General features: G+C 32.6%; 1 long non-coding RNA gene across 1 annotated transcript; it reads left to right on the top strand.

Moving 5' to 3' along the window:
- The first annotated feature begins 5739 nt into the window (after positions 1 to 5739).
- LOC138855934 (uncharacterized) lies at positions 5740 to 7466 on the top strand. The gene is made up of 2 exons (XR_011395065.1): positions 5740 to 5885; positions 6724 to 7466. It is a non-coding gene; the product is annotated as an uncharacterized lncRNA (long non-coding RNA).
- The last annotated feature ends 559 nt before the right edge of the window (positions 7467 to 8025 follow it).

The following is an 8025-nucleotide window of genomic DNA, read 5'->3' as shown; positions in this document are numbered from 1 at the left end:
ATCATGCATTAGCGAAATATGTATGTCGGATTACAGAGGGTGCTGGATAAGACAGGGCCGGATTACCGGGGATCCACTGTATTTATTTTATTATATGAATTTCAATTATATATCTTACACAATGGCCGATATTTACGGTTAAAAGTCAACTATAGGTACAGGGGTCCACATATTCAGTACCTAGGGGCTTGAACAGTTCTGGTTCGATTTAGAGAATTTTTGGTCACAAGGTGGCATACTTTAAACGCATTATTCACGCAAAGTTTTACTCCGATACAATCATTGTTGCTTGATTTGCATAGTGGAAAGTGAAAGAATCAAGTGGAATTTAAAATGGTGTCATATGAAAAATAGGCGTAGTTGTAATCTGATTTCGCCCATTTTCGCAACATAATATAGAAATATAAAAAGAATATTATGTACAAAATTTGGTTGAAATCGGTTAAAAAGATCCCAAGATATGGGTTTTCACCTAAAAGTGGGCGGTGTCATGCCCACTGTCTAATTTTGAATGCGGTCCTTATAAAGTCATCTCATACCATCCTATAGATGAAATTAAATGTCTCTGGCATCTTAGTGCTTGATTTATCGCGCATTTAGTAGTTTTTAACAGTACCGTTATATGAGGAGTGGGCGGGGTTGTCACCCAATTTCACCCATATCGTTGATAGAGATGCTAAAAACATTTGTCCCCAGTGAATTTTGTTATTATAGCTACAGTGGTATAGGAGATATGCACATTAAACTTATTAGGGCGTACCAAGAAACATGTGTACCAAGTTTCCTAAAGATATCTCAATTTTTACTCAAGTTAAAGCTTGCACAGACGGGCGGACGGACGGATAGACGGACAGATAGTCACTCGGATTTCAACTCGTCTCTTCATCGTGATCATTTATATATATATAACCCTATATGTAACTCGATTAGTTTTAGGTGATACAAACAACCGTTAGGTGAACAAATCTATTATACTCTGTAGCAACATGTTGCGAGAGTATAAACATGTTGCGAAAGAATTCAACATTCATTATCCGATGAAATAGAGAAGAATTAAAATCATATTTGGTAATTAATATTTGTTATATTACAGGTCATAAGCTCAATTAGTTGATAAGATATCTTACCTATTGATCAATATATACGGTATAAGGCCAACCAGAAGTTTGAAAATCTTTTATTAGGTATATGGGAGATAGGTGTGATGCTGATCTCATTTTATCTTTTTTGGTATTACTACATATTATTAACAGAAAACGAGGCTCTCTGAGTTTCGTTAACATACCTCACATACCATCAAGATTGTATAAGGAGTAAAGTCAACCGGTTGTTTGAAAATCCTGATATTAGTTATATTATGCTAGGGCAAGTTTTCACCCGATTATATCCATTTCAGACACAGAAATAAACACAGCACACACTCACTTAATTTAATTAAGGTACCTCACATATTGGCTATGGGGCATAAAAGCAACCGGAAGTTCGAAAATCTTTATATTAGGCATATAGGGGCTAAAGGAAATATTGATCCGATTCAACCCATTTTTGACATACATAGATACTTTTATAAGGAATTATTATTTCAATTATACATATATTTCACAAATGGACCGATATTTCCGGTAAAAAGTCAGCCATAGGTCCCGGGGTCCACATTTCCGGTGTTTGGGTGGCTTGAATAGCATGAAATTTTAAAGGCTGAGTTGGCTCTAGGTGGCGCCATGCTCATCGTCCAATTTTGACACCTCCTCCTACAAAGCCCTCTTGAATGTAAAATTTAATGTCTCTGACGAATTTAGTTCTTGATTTATCCCACTTTTACTAGTTTTTAACAAGATCGTTATATAGTGAGTGGGCGGGGTTATCATCCGATTTCAACTATTTTAACACTTTCGGGGGTCACAGGGGTAGAAAAATTCACCCTGGGGCATATAGCTCGAATGGTTTGGGAGTTATATACATTAAACTTATTAGGAGGCGGGGCCACGACCACTTTTTAAAGATTTTCAAACCAACAGTGCCTCTCCTTAGTGTGATTTGTTTTACCAACTTACAGTTTTGTATTTTAATTTGCTGCTTAGTTATGGCAATTTAAAGGTTTTGATTAATGGCGTTTTGTGTGCGTGGCAGCGTTCCGATTATGCCTATCTACTAGGTCGTCCTACATATTTGACGAAAAAATACGTGTACAAAGTTTCATGATGATGTCTCAATTTTTACTCAAATTCAACCCGTCGTGACATCCTGATCATTTATATATGTATAACCCGATATCTATTTCGGTTAGTTTTAGTTGATACAAAAAACCGTTTGGTGAACAAAACTATTATACTCTGTAGCAGCATGTTGCAAGAGTATAAAAATTACCAAAATAATTTCCGCAACATTATTCCATTAATTTCACTAAAATTTTTTACGAAAAACTAATAAGTTACGTTTATTTCACTAATTAAAAAAATGTGTATTTTATATGCTTATGCTTCTCATTCTATAAGTATAATGTCACATGACGGCGATAGTGCAATTTGTTTTTGTAACAATTGTCACAGCCTAAACCGAAAAAAGTAACGGTAAATACTATCTCTATCTATATATTCTATCATTCTTGATATAAGCTTTAGAGGTAGCCATACACGAGAATTTTTTCGATCGGGATGAAATCTCTTCGCCATACACGACATGCAAATTCATTTCACGTTCGTCCTTCAATGGTAAACATGTGCCAGAATCAAGCGGATGTGAGGATTGAATTGTGCTTTTTATAATTCTCGTATATATTTGTTGTAATAGCATTTTTATGTATTTTACTGTATTTAGACAATAAATTATCCCAACATTTATTTTTTTCCATTAAATATTTCTTTAATTTTGTATGTCAAAAGTGCACACAAGTTTACAAAGTAAGTTTCAAATCTAAAAACTATGTAAGATTTTTCTCAATTATAATAACATTAAATAATTATTTTACAAAACAGAAAACTACACAACGTCGAACAAATCTGAAATAAAAAAATTGTGAAGTTAATACTTAAAATAAAGTATATAAAATTTGTTAAATTTAAAATACTAACTTTTTGTTATTATTATTGAACTGCGATAAACAATTAATTTGGGAAAATAATAGCGCCAATTTATTAATTTATTTATTTCGACAACAGTATATTTTATATCCGGCTGGTTGGATTCAATCTGAAAAATGAGGTAATATATTATTAGTTTTTCAATATTGTTAGTTATGGTTGTCAATAGTATAAAAACTAGATGACGATAAGGAAACGAATTTGAATTATCTTTCTTGAAGCTATCTCGTCAATTGAATTTCTCGTCCTTACAAGCATTTGATTTATATCGTTGAATTTAAATTTATATTTACAAAATTTAAAAACACAGGCAAAACTATATAGGTACAATTATATTCAAAAGATAAATTATATTTACAATTTTTTTTTAATGTAAAGTGTTTTCATTGTGAACCGGCTTACACTGGAGTGGGATTTTTCTGAGAGCACCTTACATTTTCGTAGAAACTGACCCTGCGCTTGGACCTCAACACGTTCAGGCATATGAAATTTAAAATTATTATTAATGCAATGTTAAATTATTTAGTTTATATTTCAACACATACTATTGGGTTTGCAAAATTTGTTGCAGCATAATCGCATTATCCGCACTTCCACAATTGCTGCTAATGACGGATTAAGTGGCCATACACTCCGAATGGGAAGCCGTCAAGCTTACCTTCCTCCTACCGTGAAAGTGAAAAATATGAGAATAGAAAACATATAAAAAACAATAATTTTTACCACTTTACTGATTTGTTTCGAGTCTCTTCTCTTCCGCATCGAGTAAAAATGAAAAATCCAGTATGTGCTATATTAATAATAAACTTATTCTCTATTGGAATAGAAAAGTACCTAAATTCTAGATGTTCTTTTTAAAAAATAAGTTATCTTTTTCAAATATTTGGGGTCAATAATTTTATTTTTCCGAGAAGAAGCTGAAGGATAATCCTGATTTGAAATGTGTAATGCATAGGGCTGAACAAACGTCGAGCGAAAGAAGAAATAGCTGCAGAAAGTCCAGTCACAAAGTCTGCTTGCAGCGAGTATGGGAAAGTTAGTTACACAAATGAAGTGTTTGAGCCGAGGTACTGCTGATTGATCCCGAGTGTGAAAGAGACATTTATGAAGCTCTAATGATTTCCATAGAAAGGCTTTATTAAATCGGGTTTAGAAGTTCAATCAGTAAATCTGGTCCAGAAATGGAACTGTTGGCTTATTAAGCTTTTGGAGGGTCATCTGTGGAGCTCCTCGCCATTGTTAAATATCATAGATTTGCTACTAGGATACATAACCGAAATAATCCATGACCTTTATTGCATAAAATTTCGTATGCAAAAGTTCAAAGAAAACAAGGGAACTCGTAGGCAGTCTACTCCTGCGAATGGCAGGCACCTTGACTACCGATACCGCGGTGTTAGAAAACCCGTATTGCCGTAAATAAATTTAGAACGATATCTATTAATTCGTTTGAACAAATATAACTTAAAATTTACAATGATGTACTTTTATGAGCGTTGCATAAATCTGTTATATCTATGAGTTTATCCGTCAATAATTTTAATAATTTATGTGATATTTTGTGTGCAAATCAATGGAATACTCGCAATCAACGCAATCATAGCAATGTACACCTTACAACAACAATCACTGGGTGCCACTACATAAAAAAAATTAAAAATACTCCCGCTGTTGTTTATAATTTGTATTAGATTGCGAAAATATGAAACTATGATATTTGAATATTTTGGTAACTATTTTATATTTTATTTGAATATAAACAAGTAAGGAATGACTAAGTTCGGGTGTAACCAAACATTTTATACTCTTGCGATACATATGTATAGGATGTTCGTATATATTTTAATAAAAAGTAGGAAGTATTGCATCCATTACTTGCAGTCACAGACAAAAGTTATTAGAAAAAGATTCTTGATACGTTCAGTAAATAATTAGCCATATGCACTAGGGTCCACATATTTGGTATCTGGGTCCTTAAAAAGTTATAGTCCGATTTCGACAATATATCGTCGTAATATGATTCTATGATTCTATTTCAGTGAGCCTGCGACTTGCAATGAAAACTCCCGGTTCACGTAAGTATGATCTGAAGGTTCCTGGGTAATAATACATAGGTCTGCACTGCAAGAGTTTGATAGTTTTTAAAATTTGTTAATAAAGCTCTCAAATTTAAGAATTTTGACTATCTTATTTAAAAATATTTATGTATAAATAATAAATAAAGAATTTTACACTTATAACATTAAGATTATTAAGCTTAGTTTCCAGCTCTTATGAAAAGCAAAATTCATATACAGAAAAAAACATTTAAGAAAAGCTCCAGAAGTTTTCTGGTGTCAAATTTTCTTGGGACAGTATCCAGCTCCCAAAAAAAGTAAGTTTATTTACTACTTTTATTTTATAAATACTGAATATGACAACACAGGTTTTGCAAAGAAACATATGGGTTTGTATCAACGTTCATAGAATACAAGGTTACGACAACTTTGCAGTCATATATTATATTTGATGACAAAGTTGTTTTAAATGAGGTTGTTGTCACAGTCTCTTAAATATGTTTGTGTTATTTTATTATTAAATCAGCTTAAAATATAAATTATAAAGTCTGTTAAATGGTCATGTTCTTGTTGGCAATTGATAAGAATTTATATTAAACTAGTTGAGCCGACAGACGTTGTCCTGTACACACGTCGTTAATTCGAAAATTTCAAACATTATTTAATAAGCTGTAAAAATTATTATTCAAGAGTTATTTTAATATCTAACGTCATGTACACTTATCCAAATTCGACCGATCAGTAGCGTGTGAGTATATATTGTGTGTGTAAGTATGCATATACTGTATGAGTGAAGTGAAATAAAGAAGCTGTGTTAACTAAAAGAAGAAACAAGAAAAAACGTTAACTTCGGATGCACCGAAGCTATAATACCCTTCACAAATACATGAACTTGATTCCGAACGTTCAATTTGTATGGCAGCTATATGATATAGTGATCTGATCTGACCAATTTCTGCGGGGAATAATTTGTTGCCTTAAGCAAGAACTCGTGTCTAATTTCGTGAAGATATCTCGTCAAATAAAAAAATTTTCCATGCAAGCACTTTACTCCGATCGTTCAGTTAATATGGCAGCTATATGTCATAGTCATCCGATCTATACAATTTCTTCCGCGATTCGATTATTGCCTTAAATAATAATCCATGTCAAATTTCGTGAAGATACCTCGTCAAATGAAAGAGTTTCCCATACAAGCACTAGATTCCGATTGTTCAGTTTGTATGGCGGCTATATGCTATAGTCATCCGATATATACAATTTCTTCGGCGATTAGATTATTGCCTTAAATAATAATCCATGCCAAATTTCGTGAAGATACCTCGTCAAGTGAAAGAGTTTTCCATACAAACACTTGATTCCGATTGTTCAGTTTGTATGGCAGCTATATGCTATAGTGGTCCGTAATCGGTTGTACCGACAAATGAGCAGCTTCTTTGTGAGAAAAGGACAGGTGCAAAATTTCAGATCAATAGCTTAAAAACTGAGGGACTATTTTGTATATATACAGACAGACGGACAGACAGACAGACGGACATAGCTAAATCAACTTCATCATGCTGATCATTTATTTATATATTTTATAGGGTCTCCGACGTTTCCTTCTGGGTGTTACAAACTTCGTGGCAAACTTAATATACCCTGTTCAGGGTATAAAAAAGCATCTATTACCACACTCTACGTATAAGATGACAACGAAAATAACAATAGAATAATAGATTTGTGTCTGTTTCAATATCAAGTTAAAGAGATGAAGTACAGACGGCGCTATTCTATAACGCCAACTCTTACCGCGATAGTGATGAATTTTTAAATTTAATATCTTACGTAATACAAAGTTCACTACTTTCCCTGCCCATGGTAAGAAGTTATAAGATTCACTAAACACCAACTCTCAACTAAACGCCTTACATAATTTATGAATGCTCCTTATGCTATCTTAGTATATTATCTCACCGCCATCTACCATTCGCAACTCGAACTCAAATAAACTTTCGAATATCTGACACAACTGCAGCGCAGTCTGCCGGAATTCTATGTAAAACTATCTAACATCAACAACAATTTAAACTATAAATACATTCATTGTTAAAACATTATCTAGTTGATCGAATTGTGAATCTAAACCATCCTTGACACCCTTTGAACTCATACAAAAAATTTCATCAAAATGGGTCCAGCCGTCTAGGCTGGCATACACATGCACAGAAGATATATATATATAATATATATTGTATAAAAATATGTTAAGAAATGGGTTTGCATTTAAAAAACTTTTTACGACTTCAAGAATAATTAAATTTCAAATAAAATTTTAATTTAATAAAAATAGTATTTATGTATATAGCAACTCAATGTCTGATGCCAAAACTAACGAATGACATATTTAAATAAGTCAAATCCGTTAAAAAAAACTAGACAATTCGCAGCAGGCCTGCCTTGTTTGAAAAAAAAAACGTATATCGAAATCGATTTTTACAAATTTTATTAAATTAATATAAATTGTATTTAAAAGTGTTAGGAGTAAAAATTTTATAAAAATCACGTTAAAAAATTCAAACCGACGAGGAGTTGTGCACAAAATTGTGGGTAAAATTCATGTAAGTGATATAAAGTATTAGTATGAAAAAATATGTTTAAAAAAATTTGCTTAATTATTTATTTTAATTCATCTTTATATGTCTATACATATGTTTCTTAATAATAATAATAATAATAATAACCCAACGATTACCCTCCTCCCGCCCAACCGACGCGAGGGGCGCAATCCGCATACGTGCGGAATTAGCCGAGCCAGAAAAGGCAAGAGAGTTTTTTAAGTGTTGAGATCTAAAACTGCTCAGCTACAGAAACAAAAATTTCAACAGCTAAGATCTAAAGTTACAATA

Source organism: Bactrocera oleae, chromosome 3, assembly GCF_042242935.1.
Source record: "Bactrocera oleae isolate idBacOlea1 chromosome 3, idBacOlea1, whole genome shotgun sequence".
In the NCBI taxonomy this organism is placed as follows: domain Eukaryota; kingdom Metazoa; phylum Arthropoda; class Insecta; order Diptera; family Tephritidae; genus Bactrocera; species Bactrocera oleae.
The sequence above is the reverse complement of the archived record's forward strand: the minus strand, read 5'-3'. Positions and strand labels throughout refer to the sequence as shown.